This window comes from Equus quagga, unplaced genomic scaffold (assembly GCF_021613505.1).
Source record: "Equus quagga isolate Etosha38 unplaced genomic scaffold, UCLA_HA_Equagga_1.0 HiC_scaffold_782_RagTag, whole genome shotgun sequence".
In the NCBI taxonomy this organism is placed as follows: Eukaryota; Metazoa; Chordata; class Mammalia; order Perissodactyla; family Equidae; genus Equus; species Equus quagga.
Window position 1 is genome coordinate 1 of NW_025794632.1, and position 16,531 is coordinate 16,531.

Here is a 16,531-nt window from a genome sequence, read left to right on the forward strand (position 1 = left end):
CCTGCTCTCTAATATTATGTAATTGGGTCTCTACCTCCCCAGAGACATTTATCCACGTGCAATAGGAGGTGTTTGCTATTGCACAGACACCTCCTTGCTCAGTAAGCATATAATTAAAGTCTATACAATTCTTCAAACCTACCTTGCCCAATGACTTAAGCAACCGTTGCTGAGCTGAAAATGCCTTGGCTGCAGAGTTGACCAACTCTTCTAGTGTCAGGGTAAGATTCTTGCTCATTTGTTGATTGGCAGTCACTTCAATACATGGAAAGAAAGTTTTCTACACAGAGGCAAACCCAGAATCATCATGCCTCCTGGAAGTTCTTATTTAAGGCGATTATAGAGGTTTAAGGTGATCGACCAATGAGAGGCTTAATGTAGAGAGAATAGGACAGTGAATACAGCAAAGGCACACTCTCCTTATATTCTTCAGCTGTCAAAACGATGAGTCAACCAAGCATAAAGGCCATTCCCCAAACTTCCACACAGGAAGTTATAACCATAAGGCTCCCACAGAAGTGATGGTATCTATGGACTCATTCATTGGCCTAAAGGCATTAGCATAATTTAACCCAAGCTCAGGCATTATGTTCTTACATACTGAGAGGTTACCTAAATATAAGTGTATGTCAAGAAGTTTACAAATGGCCTGATTTACATTGGTGGTCCCAGAAATTTTCTTATATGGCTATTCGAGAGGTCTCATTTTCCCATCCTAGGGGTGGGTTAAACTGAAACAAGAAGCCACGTGAAGTGGGCTTAGTACCCTAACTTCATAAAGTAGGCCTGTGGAACAATTGAACCATATAGTAGCACTTGGGATTCCAGTAAAAATACTCATGTGGGAACTAAGAGGTCATTTCTGTCCTAGATAGATTAAGATTTCTGATGACAAATCCAACAATGGGAGAGCCTTCAACCTTTCACCAGATATTCAGCAAATGCAGATAAAAGCATTGTCTTCGCAGGAAAGAGAGAGAGAAAATAAGGTAAGAAGCAACATCAAGTAAACAGTGTACAGGCCTGGTCCAGTCATTTTGGGAAAGCTGTCTGCCTCAGATGTTAGCTGCTTCTCCTCCAATCCATTGTATGAATGTCTCCGGTGTTGGTACAGGACCAGATGTCAGGTGGAGCCTTCTTTATCTGTGAGGTGTGTACCCAAGGCATGAGTCCCCAAAGTCTGGTTTCCACCCAGTATAGTCCCTCCTCAAGAGCTTTGAAAGGCAGTGAAAACTGGAAACGGTAGTTTGGAAAGTTGTAGCCAGACATTTAAGGAAATCAGAAGAATTTAGGATCCAGTCCAGCTTACAAGTGTATCACAAAACCTTAAAGACAATTAATAGGACTAGAACTTAATATCTATGAAGGGACAAACATAATTTCTCTCTCCAGAATTACTCCCATTTTTTCTTAAAGATAATGATAGTAAAACTAATTTGTTTGTATTAAACTTGGCCTGGATATTTATATAAATGCAGCAAGAACAGAGATTGACCATAGAAATTCTTTTTAAGGTTGCTTTGTTAGAACCTTGTAGGCAAAGTACTAGGCCTGTTTTTTCAAGCAGTTTCTTAAAGCTGTCTGGTCATTGCTGAGTCTATGTACATCTTTCTTGACTATGACAATCTGTGAAAGCCTTGGTGACATAGCCATTATTTCCATGGTGTCGTGTAAGAAGGGGAACAGGTTCTCACTGAATTTGTAGAAATACATATATTGTCATGAAAAGAATACTTAAGAGATTCTGAGATCTGGAGAGATATGGTAGGGAGAAAAAGATAAATTCTTTAGACATTGTTTTGGAGTTACAATTTACCAAACTGCTGTAAGCTATAGATAGCTTAAAAGAGAGGAGAAAAAGGGGTCTTTTACATCTGGAAAGCAAAACATTAAAGTAATCAGTTTTCCATTCAAGTTTTAAAAATTCTGACCCAGTTCGGTGCTATAATCTTAAAATTATCACAAATCTTTATTCCAGAGTACTTGTCAATGTCTTCTCCCTGAAACTCTTTGAAGATGAAACATACTTTTAAAAGCATCAGAATACAACAATAACTGTCTGTAACTGACAAAAGACTTCAAAAAAAGACAATTGTTAAGGATCCGATGAGGGTTCATTATAAATCAACTGACAAGGAAATTTGAGCATGTTTATGACATACATTTTTAGGTAGTAACTAGAATTACAAGTGATAACATCATATCTATTTGACCAAAGTAACAATGCAAGATTTCAAAGGCAAATACAAAAGGTTACATAGTTGTAATTAAAATGTAACTCCTTTAATATTAAGGAAACAGTTTTCCTGATGAAAGACCTGATCAAAACAAAACTGAAAATCTTTTAGATAAAACACAAATCTTTGTTTTCTAGGCATATGACATATAAGGTAAAGAATCTTTCACAGTGTGTTATCAAAAGCGGACCAGTAGTCCAAGAAAACCTTGTTCTTTTAACGAAAAGAAAGCCAAATTTTAATTTTTGCATCAGCTTACTCTTGATATTTAAAACTCACTCATTCCAATCTTGGCTAGTCCTGCCCACACATAAAATTCCTTTCCAAAATACCTTTCCATAAACCTTCCTCAATTTCATATTTACATTCAGATTTTGCCCTATTCTTTTCCCTTCCCGTTCCAAAATATCCAGTCTCTCTTTAGGACAATATTGGTTTCTTTGCCCTCAACGGAATGCATTTCCATTCCTCATACCTTCTTTTCCTGAAACACACATCCTATTTTCCTTCCATATGGAGATGTTTCCCTTATTTTTATAGCTTTAAACAATTATGAATGGTCTGCTATTGGCAAATTTATGCATACATTGTATAATTCCTAGAAATATATTTCCCTTATAATCAATTTTCCAATGTAGCACAAAATGTTTACCAACAGGTCCAAATATCTTTAGTTTCTTTGTAAAGGAAGCCAAAAGCAGATAACTATGTTCAGTAGTTTTTAAAAATTAAATTAATTAATCAATTAACTTTTTACCAAAAGAAATCTTTAGTCTCCAGGAGGTACACACATCCATCATCCCTGGTCCTCAGGGCCGCACTCATCGGCATTCATCGTTCAGCAGCATCTCTCCCTTTTCCTGACATATAAATCGAAGAGCCCCAAGACCAAGATCTTTCTTCAAACGCAAGTGGTCTCACACTTAGTTACTTCACATATTCATTAGAAATCAGGATTCCTGTGTTTCTTGTACAGCCATGCAACAGAGGCCCAGCATTTGTGCCATGTCTGTGGGAAAGGCAGTCAAAGGCCAGTGGTCTCCCTGCCTTGGGTAAGATGGCTCAACAGTTACCTAGGTGAGATTGTCTGTCAGAACAGTCTAGGCCAGGACCGAGGGCTCAGCTTCCAGGGCTCCCCGGCAGAAGCCACTCTGTCCTGGCTGACACTGCTTCCTGGTGTTCCAGTCTCTTCTTGTCATCTGAGGGTTTGGGAAGGCCCCGATCACCTGTGGTTTGTAGGTCAGCAGCACAGGGCTGGGCAGGTGAGTGAGAGCATGCATACACTGCAGTGCAGCACTCTGAACAGCCATGGAAGTGCTAGAGCTGAGGTTCAGGAATTTGATGACGAGGGTGTCAACGTGAAGACTCATGACTTGGGGTGCTTCCAGTAGAAGAGGCTAAAGGCAGCTGAGGGTGGAGAGCTGTACCATAGACTGGGGGCAGGACAGGGCCTCCAGCAGCAAGGAAAGCAGCGTGGGCAGCTCTGGCAAGAGTACAGGCTTAAGCATCCTAAGTACGGGAGACAGACCCTTCAGGTAATTTGCCTTCACATCTTGAGGAGCAGCATGGAAGCCCTGGACCAAAGCAGGCACATTATCTGTGAAGAACCGCTGGTGCAACGTGATCCTCACTTCAGCTTGGCCAGCATGAGTGAACACTCAGTGCAGTCAGCCACGATCAGAGGGAAGCCATCATGGATCACGGATCACGGATCACTCAGGAGCCATGAGCCAGCCTGTAAGGCAGGAGCTGAGAGGAGGATATCTGAGCGATAGGGCCTTTGTTACCAAGAGAAGCAGTGTGAAGGCCTGACTCCAAGGCCCAGAGCCCAGCCCAGCCTCCACTCTGTCCACAGCCAGCTGTAGGAATTCCTCCAGCTGTTGCCCTGCGGGGTGCCTGTTGAGGAGTCCTGCAAAGAACTTGGCAGGGCTGGTGGAGACAGGGTAGCTGTGGCAGCAGCTCAGCTCTAAAAGCTCCTGCATGAGTTGGTTCAGCTGAGGCATTTCCACATTTCGAGGCAGGGAGCAGACGAAGGCCATGAGCAGTACAACCAGCCGCCTCTGCCCTGAAGAACCATCTTGGGATGGATGGAATCTGCAAGGGAAGGGATGCTGTTTTCAGGCAGAAGGGAGACGTTGCCATCCAAGAAGAGGGGCACAATGCGGGCAACACTCTGGGCAGCTAAGTCAGGGCTCGAGTGGGTGGTGGCAGTGCCAAGGACAAACACCACGGTGGCCAAGACCTCATCCACCAACAGCACTTTTCTCAGAACTGAGTGCCCCTTCTCTGGCAGAGAAGGCTGCACAGCCAAGGCAAGCAGGCAGGGTAGAGCTGTCTGATGGAAATACCAACAACGCATGGGGTCTAGCTGGTATTTTTCCACCACCTGCTGGAGGCTTTGACAGATAGCAATAATTTCACTCGGTCCCGCAGCCATATTCCCTTGGTTCATCTGGCAGAGATGCTAAAGCAGCATAGGCAGTCTCCTTGACAAGGCTGGGATGTGTTGATACAGCTGACAAGGGCTGGAGACAGCACAGATGCAGCATTTGGTGGGACCATCCCCTTTGGCCACATCTGACTCCCCCAAGCACAGCTCCTCAGCAAGCTTGGGCACTGGGTGGCTGCTGAAGGCCACAGGGTAGAGAGTGGCCAGGATACCTGATGCTTCCAGTGCTGCCACCCTGCAACTTTGGGAATCCTCCTCCAGGAAGCTCAGTCTATATAGGTGACCCACCACCAGCTCTAAGTCTCTGGGATGCAGGAGACCTGGCTGGGCACCCAAGACTGTGAGTGTACTGATGCTAACAAGCTGAAGCTGGCTGTCGGGGTCTGTCAAGGCCATGAATGCCAGTGAGCACAGCTGGTCTTTGAAGCCACTCAGAGGCCTTTCATCCTTGTCTTCATAGCTCCATTTCTGTTGCAGCTTCAAGAAACCCAGGATCATTTCCAGGATTGTCTGCCACGGGTTGCTCTGCCTGTGCCTGTGGAACTGTTCTAGCAGTAAAGGCAGCATGTTGCTGGTGATGTGGTCACAGGTCTGGGCAGAGGCCCATGCAGCGGCCTGCAGCAGTTTGGAACTAGGCCATACCTGTTTCAGGTCCAGTTCACACAGATGGTGCCTGCAGTCCTGTAGAATGTTGCTAACAAAAGAGTCCAGGAGGTCCTCAGCATCAGCCCTTGGCACAGAGTGAGCCACACATGCAGTCAGGGAGTGGAGGGCTGGTTGGCCCTCAGTCTCCACCCACTCACTTGCTTTCTGGAACATCTCCCTGTGATAGAAACCCAAAGGATGGGGAGGAAGTCCTTCAGTTCCTTCTGTCCTTACAAAGAATGGCAAGCATTCAGCGTCTGTAGAGAATCCAGCTTGGCACTCAGAATCTTGGGATCCACTTTCTCAATCAGCAGGGGCAGCAGGAACTTAGCAAATTGTGATGTAGAAGCCAGCACAGCTCAAAAACTCAGGATGAGATCTTCTCTCTGCATACCATGGGGTCATTAGGTGGAGGGGTAAAATCAAAAGGGAAATAACAAGATGTCACTTCAAACAACTCTTCCACAAAGGGTCCCAGACTCTAGTCCCTGGAGATGAGGTCATGGACGATGTGGAAGGCCACCAGAAGATTATAGGGATCCTCTTCCCCAACCATCACCTGAAGCCAAAGGTGAAGTCAGCTCCTAGGCCCTTTGGCTCTTCTTCCCAGGTACGTGTGAAGTTGCTGATGATAGTATATACAGTGTGTCAGTCCACTTGTGGCAGGGACTGTATGTGGGCCACCTGGAAGATGGCTTTAAGCACAGAGACAGCCAGTCCTGGGTGTTGGGACACACACAGGCTTAGTGCTCTCAAACCCTGCAGGACAGATGGGATCACAAGATGGTGGTCCTTCAGCCAGTTCTCAAAGAATAAGATCAGGTGAACAACTTCCATCTCTAGGAGCAAGGAGTGACGCTGGGATAGCATCTGTGGCAAAAGCTGGATTCATTGTGCCTGAGGTCGTGGTTCTGGATTCTCTAGAGAGGAGCCAAGGGCTTCCACCACTTTTAACACTGTATAGCTCCCAGATTTCATGTCTGCAGCCACTTGGCCAAGGGGCCCTCCTGCTCACCCATGACAAAGTCGTGCACAAGGGCCCACAGGGTGCCGTAGGTGCCACCACCTCCAGAGCAGTGGTGGCGGCCATGATGCAAACCATGCAATAATTAATGTTTAAGTATCTTATCTTGTTTATAAAATCATCCAGATATTCAATAAAATTCCATCATTTAATTTAAGTTAGAAAAATCTCTAAAGTTTCAAGTTACCAAAAAGATTTTGGAAGCTACTTTTCAAGCACAAATACCAGAAAATGTAATTATTGCACCCAAAAATGCTTATCCCATTTTTATCTATTGAAGTCATTTATTGCCAACAATTATGTTTAGATTACTCACAAAACCTCCATGTGACATTAAAGCAATTAGCCATCATCTTATGTTATTATTATTATTTTGCTGATGAGCTTTATAACAGAGATAACATGAGCTTAATAAATCCGGGTAGAATGAAAGTTGTATGTCTGCATTACACTCAGTGTTGATAACTCTAATGACATGCCTGCTTTAACTAAATAAACAACCTTAAGCTAACTTCTATTTACTAAAGATTAATACTAGATCACATAAACTTGAAAAGCATTTGGGTTAGTTTCTATTACATTTCTGAGATTAGAGAATACTTAGTTTATAAGCACTTAATCCAAAGCTGATTAAGTAGAGCTCTCTTACAAATTAATTTTGGTAATATTGTCTGGAGTTAAAAAAATATAAAATATATATATCAGATATATATATATATAAAATGTATCCATAGCCACGTATACAGACATAAACAGAGATCTTATAGCTTTTATGTTAAAAATTTTAACCATATTTCAGCTACAAAACTCAAAAGAATAGTGAGATTCAAGTTACGCTTCTAGAAGATGGACTAAATTAAGATTACATGCTCAGATGGCTAAAGAGTTACGTGGGGTTTCTTCTGTTTTTACTGAAGATTTTTATTTGCACGCTGTCAAATTCTAGAATCTTTTCCTCATTTTTGGAGAAAGAAACAGCAGGTTATAATTTTTCTAGGAACTCTCAGCCTAACAAATGAATAGGAGTGGAGCTGCAAAAGAGAAGGAGGAAGATGGCATAAGGAGTGGAGCCTGAAGCAAATACATTGAGAAAGACAAACAAGGTGGCATCTGAGACAGAAAGTTGGGCGAGGGGGACTCAAGGAACACAAGACTTCCAAAGCACTGTTGTTCTCCTTCAGTTTCTTAGTTAATTGGGCTAATTTAGATATGGTGTCTTATAGCGAGGAAATTTTAGAGTTTTTTGCACATTTGGAAGCCTCCAGATGCCAATTAAAATAAACATACCATTTATTTTGTTTAACTGTAGAGCCTTTGAATTTGGTTTTAAGAAAAAATGAATTTGGGCAGATCAAAAGTTCCCCGTGATGGCCATTGTAATTGCAAACTAATCTTGATCTGTTTCACCCACTTCGTTAAAAATCCACAAGTAGGGGGCCCATCATTCTTAAACATAAACCCGGCCAGGAGGGCTACCCTCAGGGCATTTAGATGACTTGGATCCCATTTCTCAAATTCTTCTGAAAACCCAAGACAGTTGCTGGAGTCCTAGCCATGACTCTAGAAGGAATCCAAAAACACAGGAAAGCACCTGGATTCCATCTAGCCCAATCCCCAAAAGGAGCCTTGCTACTACACTTCAGAAAAGAACCAAGTACTCCCCAGGGATGAAACCTCGAGCCCAAGGACAAAAGCTTGAACCAGAAAGGCTAAAGCCTTTCCAAATCCCAAATGACATCAGAAAGCTCAAAATGCAAAGCAAGTACATGTCGGAATCCAAGAAGAGAGTCAAGGAACTGAAAGTAGGCAGCAACTCATGGAAGCAGACTGCAAGGGGCTTGGTACGGGTACTTTGCTTGATTCTGGGGGTCACTCTCCTGGGGGTCTCCTCCTTCGGATTCCACTTCTGACACCAAACGTGTCAACTTAAAACGTAAATTGACCACTTGTTTTACCCACAAAATGAGTTTATTCAGGAACAAAGAATTGCCATTTTAGTTAGGTGGTCTCCTTGAACTATAAGCAAATGCAGAGAAACAGAGGAAAGTGCACAACTCATCCTGTTTGGAGCAATTGACAGTGTACGACAGGCCATGAGAGCGCTCCTACAGGCATTCCTGACTCCAACTTAGTTGAGGTCTCTTTTATTAATTGCGCAATCCGTAAGAGAAATGAAGTCTCAGGGCAAACTGCTGCCCCCATAATGGGAGAGACCAAGAGGTGAATACAGAGAATCACAACTTACTGGAGCAGCAACCATCGTAGGAACCAGTGCTGTGTAGGAAAACCTGAACTGCAATTGATGAATTGCTGGAGGCTCAGTGTAGCCAACTCTGAAAGTTAAATTCCAAGGGGACCCGGTCATAATAGGGCCCCAGCACTTCTCTGAGTTTTATTTCCTGGATCTCAACCAGGCTCTCAGCGTTATCTGCTTTATCTGTTTTTTCATTCTGGAGCTCCGATACTCACATATTGAGTGTCTCCTTCTGCCCTTTCTCCTTTTTTTCATCTCTGTATTTTTGCTCCCTCCAACTTCAAATTCCTTCTTAAAATGAAGGCACCGGTGGCATAGTCAGTATTTGCAGAGCCCGGCACAATCCTCCTAGGATTGAGGGTACCTACAAGGCCAGCACTGGCACTTCATCTTTAGTTCCGGTGGTGGGAAGGGAGATGGGTTGGAATCAAAGCCTGTAGCAATGCCGTGCAATAGTGCACCAGGTCAGAGTGCCCTACAGGATCCCAGCAATGAAAAACTTGATTGCTAGGACCAAGGACTTCTGCTTTTGCCAGTCTCCCCCACTGATCGATCACCTTGTGAATTGACGCATCTTATCTTCATGGAAATAGGAGCCCTGATGTTTTGCTCACCATGCCTATTAGCTCCCTGAGAGATTATGAGTGATATTCACATGATGATTGGTATGTTCATGGTCCACTTAAAATCTGTGCTACACTTCGGATAATAACGTATCTCAGCTTGCCAGAGGCAATGAGTGCTGTCCCAGAGTAATTATTAACAGCTCATGCTTCGCTTTCAAAAGTGTTCTAGTTCAGATGATTAAGTATGCAATGAGACTCCTTACACCTGCGTGTGAACTAGAACTGGGCCACTTGGACACCCTGGATGAAACCTAGATTTAGTTAGCTGCAGAAGGCTTCCTGGGAATAGAGACAACCTGAAAGTTTCAAGAAATAGAACTTCATGTTAGTAGTTTAACCAACAGTTCTGGTGGTGGTGACCTATTTCAGCAATATTGTAACAATTGAAAGAGTAATACAGAATACCACTTAACTAACCTTTACTACTTTATGAATCATACAAGCTAGTCTAGGGTTAGGAAGAGCAAAGGCTAATGTAACTTAACAAATTTGATAGACTCATAAGAAAATTACTCTCAGAAGCTGAATTAGAATGAATCAAAGTCTATATTCAATAACTACATAGTATTTAAATACTCGATTTCATTAGGAAACGATCACTACAAAACCTCAATGAAGTGTTCACTGAAAGGTTTGAAAATGGTGATTGTACTGAAGTCCATCAAGTTTGATCTGTATGCAGCTGGCAATAACCTGAAAATGGGCCATCGCATAAGAACAGTTAAAATTATTGTGATGAGAGTGAGTGAAAAGTACAATAGTGATACTACAGCTTTAATCAAATCAGTGTTTGAAGAGATTGATGGCCATTTATGTGGCCTTGGTTTCTTTTTTCTTGGATTTATCACCCAGAAGACATTCTCTGTGTTGCTAGCATGAACATCAACCAAACCAGACCTTGGTTATTTTCCAAAACTGCAAGCTAGGTGGAAATAAAAAAAAGTCCTGATTTGCACAGCTGTCTGAAAGCTTGTCCAGGCAAGCTACTTAAAGTGCCTACCATGTCAATAAATGTTGAGAAATTTTCTTTTCAAGAATGCAAATCAGAAAAAAGGCAAGATGAATCTCATTCTTATGTGTTATGTTTCTTGTCCACCTGTCACTCAGAAATTGAGGAGTTGCAGTAACCTTGCTGGTATGTAGTTGCCTTGCAGTAGATCACTGTAGTCTCCTAAGGGAATTGATGTTCGCTTACTCTAATGTCAAAAGTAAAAATCGTCCTAGGATGCCTTGTCTGGGACCTGAGTTGCAAGGAGGGGAGCGAAAGATGCTGAAAAAATAACTTCAGGAATCAGTATTTCTCCTGAGTCTAAATTCAGGCCTTGGGCAAGTAGAAGGTAAAGGAAAAGCTGGAGTGCGGTATATTCCTTTATCTATAAAGAGAATTCAAAAGCATTCCTCCCCACCACCCCCTCAAAGCTCCAAGAACAGTAAATAGCAGAAAAGATTTGCAGGCGTCAGGAGCTATTTCTGTGACACACAGTGCTTTCCTCTCCTACAGGGAAATCCCAAGGCATGCAACACTCAAGCTGTAGACCATTTCCAAGTCTGAGGAGCTCTGGGGCTTTTCAAGCAGCTTTTATCTATTTTAAAATTAACTTTATTGCTGTCAACCTTACACACATAAAATGCACCCATTTGAAGTGCACATATCAATGTCTTGACCAATGAATGTATCTCCAAGTCTACCACCACGAACCAGATCTGGAACATTTCCATCCCCTCAAAGTTCCTCGTGCCCCTTTGTGGTCAATCCACCTGCACACCCAGCCCCAGGCAACCGCTGATCCGCTTGTCTTAGTGAACATTGCTTTGCCTGTTCTATCATTTCACGTAATAAAATCAAGCCAGTACAGACTATTGTGTGTTTAGCCTCCCCCTTCAGCATGATGTTTTCGAGATGAAAAATGTTGTGTGTATCAGTATTTTGTTCCCTTTTATTGTTAGATGGCAGTCTGTTGTATGGATCTACCATAATTTGTTTAGCCATTCACCAGGGGACGGGCATTTCAGTTGTTGCAAAGTTGGCTAGTATGAAAACAGCCACTGTAAACACCTGCGGACAAGTGTTTTTGTGGATGCGTGTTTTCATTTCTTTTGGATAAATGTCTAGAAGTGGAATTGCTGGATCATATGGTAGGTGGCTGTTAAACTTTATAAAAAACAGCCACACTGTTTTCCAAAGTATTGTACCATTTTCCACCCCCACAGGCAGTGTATGTGAATTCCAGTTGTTCCACAACCTCACCAACACTTGGTATTGAAAGTCTTTTAAATTTTAGCCATTCTAGTGGGTGTAATGTTCTTTCCATGTGGTTTAAATTTTCAATTACTTCAAGGCTTATGTTGAGCACTTTTTTAATGAGCTTATCGGTCATTTGTATATTTCTTTTGTGAACTGTTTAAATCTTTGACCTATTTTTATTGTTCTGTGTTCTTACTATTGAGTTTCAAGAGTTCTTTATACATTCTGGATACAAGTGCTGTGTTAGGAATACGTGTGAGAATATTTTCTCCCATTGTGTGGCTTGCATTTTCATTTGCGTAATGATGTTATCAGAAGAGCTTAAATTTATAATTTTGATAGTCTTATTTATCAATTTGCTCTCTTATGATTAGTACTTTTTATGTCTTGTCTAAGAAATCTTTGCCTAACTCAATGTATGGTGGCAGGTAGGTGTTGAGATTCATTTGTTTTCATATGACAGCACTGATTCCAGCACCATTTGTTGAAAAGCTCTCCTTTCCGCCATCACATTACCTTGGCACCTTTGTTTAAAAACACACACACTCACACACTCATATTTGTGGGTGTCTTATTTCTGGCTTCTGGAATCCCTACCATGTTCTATTGCTATTAATCTGTCTTTGTGCCAGTACTGCACTGTTTTGATTACTGTAGCATTACAATCATTCCTGGGTCATCCATCTGAGCCCTTATTTTCAAAATTGGTTTAGTGATTCTGGGTCCTTTGAATCTTCACATAAGTTTTAGAAGCAGCTTGTCCTATTCTACCAAAAAAGTCGGCTGGGAGTTTGGAATTGTGTTAAATCAATAAATCAATTTGGGGCAACATATATCATGAAAATACTGAGTCATCCAATGCATAACCATGGTATATCTGTTCACTTACCATCATCTATAATATCTGACATAAATGTTTAATAGATTTCAGTGTATGATTCTTGCTCATGTTTTGTTAATTTCATCCCTAAATACTTCATATATTTAGTGATATTGTAAATAATAATCTTTTTCCAATTTTTCATTATTACTATATTAAAATACAGTTGATTCCTGTATATTGACCTAGTATTCATTAATCTTGCTAAATTTACTTCTTAATCCTAGAAGCTTTTTGATATATTCCATAGGATGTCCTATGTATACAATCATGCCATCTGGCAATAAAGGCGATTTAAATCCTTCCTTTCTAATAACTAGGCCTTCCATTTGTTTTTCTGGTCTTAATGTACTAGTTTGGACTTCCAGTACATTGTTGAATTGGTGAGAGTGGAATTCCTTGCCTTGGTCCCAAACATGGCCATACGGTCTTAACATCAAGGATGCTGCTAGCTTTAGGTTTTTGTAGTTAGCAAAGAGATCTTTAACCATGCATGGATGTTGGATTTTGTCCAAGGTTTCCACCTATTGAGATGCTCACATGACTTTTCTCCTTTAGGAATTACACTTACTCTGCGATGAATTACATTAATATTTGAGTGTTAAACCAACTTTGCATCCTTGGGGTATGTCTCACTTGACCAGAATGTATTATCAATTTTATAGATTGTTGACTTTGATCTACTAACGTTTTGTTAAGGATTTTTGTGCCTACATTCACAAACTCTGTAGTTTTCTTGTACAATATTTGTTAGGCTTAGATATCAAGGTGATGCTGACTCGATAAAATGAGTTGGGAAGTGTCCCTTCTTCTATTTTCTAAAGTTACTTGAGTAAAATTGTTATTATTTCCTCCTGAAGTGTTTTGTGGAATTTACCAGTGGAGCCACTCAGAAATGGAGTTACTTCATGGGAAGATTTTTCACTGAGAATCTCAGTTAAAAAACAGACAGGAGGGAGGCGCAGGATGAAGCAATGTGCCTGAGCCCTTGAATCAGGGTTGACTGGTTTCTTCCTAGTCACGATCACATGATCAGACTAATTAGTTAACTAATGAAGTTTAATAGCAGGGTGTGTTTTGCCACCTCATCTAGAATGATATTCCCAAGAGTCTGAAAAAAAAGAGGTTCAGTAAAATCAACCATGAGGCCAGGTTGTAAAACTCTTCTAAAAGCAATAGATAATTGAAAAGAACATGTGTGTAAGTTGATTGCATAGAGCGTGAAAAGAATGTTAGGAGGTAGAATTAATCAACAGAACAGAATGTTTTCTCTTTCTACCATAAAAGTCTGACACCTGCTTCCCCATGTTTATTTTATAATCTCAGAATTGCATAATTAGTTATTCTGAATTTAATGTCTACGTTACATGACATTCCATTAAGAATATTATGAATTCTAAGTTGTCTGCCTCTTGAAAATGTGAGACCCTCTGCTCCATAACGCCTTTCTGACTCTAAAACTCTGTAGCAAAAGAAAAGCATTCCCACTGCACTTTGAGATTTTGTTACAAACATTCTACAATTGGATGGGATCACTTAGTCTAAGTTATTTTTGACATGATAAAAGCAACATCCTCCAAGATTATGCAATTTATTCAAGTCGCGCAGAGGTGAGGAAATATCTGGAATGGGAACTCCATGCATTTTCTAGTGTACTTCACTAATATGGGGCTCCGGCCACAAGTTTCTTAGTTCTCTAGGTTATTGTACCTTCGGGTTCAATTACCGGGTTAACACGATAGGAGAGTAGCCCTGCCTGCAGTGCCTCCACACAACAAAACCAACAATGCTACAAAAAAACATAAATAAAATGACATCCACAGTAGAAATTCAAAAGGCCAGAGTCAGAAAGGATTTTCCATTTGTATTGAGAAGCATATTTTTTTTTGGCATACCACATACTTCAGCCTTTGAATCAGATTGGAACTTCGAGGAAATAGAGAGATATTTTGTTTTCTCTCTCTTCTCTGTGTGAAGGGTGAAGGGCCGTACTGACCACTGGGACATTTGGCCATTCCTGAACTATAAAGTGTTGTCATTGCCTGTTCGAATCTCTCTACTCTCCCTAGACAGATGCTACATCACTGCCTCCATTTCTCCATCCAGGCTTTTCTGTGAATACAATCTATTCTATGAAAGGTGCCTGGGAAGGCACATGGTATCCTGAGATGATTAGTGACCTAAGGAAAAGTGTTGCAAATGTGGATAAAGTGTGGGAAGAGTTCATGAGGAGGTCTAGTCCCATGTGTTATGTTGTTCAAGTAAGAACTGCACGCTGCTCGGCAGTAGCATTGCTAGTCAATGTAAAATGAGCTAGGAGCTCTGAACATCAATTACATCTTTAGTTTTAGCTACAAAACGAGCTCCAAGAACAAAGTATGGACATTGAAGACTGTCCCACTCATCCTACCTTTTGACCAACGTAGTATCTGTACAGACACCCTTTTGAAAAAGTAAAAAGGAAAAAATGAAAATGGGGCATATAAAAGGATGCTGCAGCATACAGAAAGGGAATAACACCCCAAAATATAAAAGAAAATAACAACATAAGAAACATATTATAATTTTAATTTTTTTTTGAGGAAGATTATCCCTGAGCTAACATCTGCTGTCAAATCCTTCTCTTTTTGATGAGGGAGACTGGCCCTGAACTAACATCCGTGCCCATCTTCCTCTACTATATATGTGAGACACCTACCACAGCATGGCTTGCCATTCTGTGCCATGTCCGCACCCGGGATCGGAACCTGAGAACCCCAGGCCGCTGAAGTGGAACATGCGGAACTTAACTGCTGCACCACCAGGCCTGCCCTGAAACATATTATAATTTTAAACAGCAATTGTTTCATTGGTCTTCATCAATGAAGTGTAAGAATGGTATAGGCTCCGTGAAAAGGGTGCTTTGACCATTAGCCTAAGGCAAAGGCTGGGGTCCAAGTGGTATCTGAGTGAATGGGAAATTTTTAAAATAATTTTTGCAATTTTTAAAATAATTCCCTCAAAATGGAAGCAGTAAAGAGTAGAATTGACACTTCTGACATCAAATCAGCAATCTGGAGAAGAAACTTGAGATTCTCATCAAGAAACTGTATAGTGGGTAAGACAAAAAAGACACTTCTTAAAATAAAATGATAAAGGTCAAAAATAAAAGAACAGATGATGGCTTTATTCGTTCCATTTATTTTTATTGAGCATCTATTTTATTTAGGCATATTGGGCAAATTCAAACAAAAGGAAATCAAGATAGTTTCATATGGGGCTGGCCCCATGGCAGAGCGGTTAAGTTTGTGTGCTCTGCTTCGGTGGCCCAGGGTTTCACCAGTTCATATTCTGGGCACAGACCTAACACCTCCCATGAAGCCACGCTGAGGTGGTGTTCCACATAGCAGAACTAGAAGGACCTACAACTAGAATATACAGCTATGTACTGAGGGGCCTCTAGGAGAAGAGGAAGGAAAAAAGAAGATTGGCAATAGATATTAATTAACTCAAGGCCAATCTTTAAAAAAGAAAAAGATTATTTGATAAACACCATTCGGAGTAGAGTTCAGGGCAAAGAAGCATGAGACCAGACAAAGAGGACCATTTTGCATGGATAAAAGGAAAGCTGCACTGCCAAGAAATATCCCTGCATTAAACAATGTAATATATTAGAAGTTAGGACCATGGGGAAATGAGAGAAGCAAACACTTACTGAGGACTTGGCAGAACTTATCTAGTCTAAGGGGGAGGAATGCAGAGAGGTGGGGCCACTTTATCCACCAGGACGCCTGGGCTCCAAGTTACAAAGTACCAATCAACTATGGCTTAAGCCTTTGCTACTCAAAGTGAGGTCCACAGAGCAGCAGGGTGAACATCACCAGGGAGTGTTAGAGATGCAGAATCTCAGGGCCCACCCCACACCCACTGAATCAGAATCTACTTCTAACAAGATCCCCAGGTAATTCAAATGCACATTCCTCATTCGTATGCACACATATACAGTCATGCACTACAAAATGACGTTTTGATCAGTGACCAAATATATATATAACATGGTGGTCCACATAAAAAATGGTGGTCCCGTGAGATTATAATGGACCAGAAAAATTCCTATTGCCTAATGCCCCATAATCATCATAACGTCACAGAGCAAGGCATTACTCACACGTTTGTGGTGATGCTGCTGTAA

The 16,531-nt window shown here is 41.3% G+C and overlaps 1 pseudogene; it reads right to left on the reverse strand.

Moving 5' to 3' along the window:
• Window positions 1–3,356: 3,356 nt before the first annotated feature.
• On the reverse strand, window positions 3,357–6,421 carry LOC124232570 (MMS19 nucleotide excision repair protein homolog; annotated as a pseudogene).
• Between the last annotated feature and the right edge of the window lie 10,110 nt (window positions 6,422–16,531).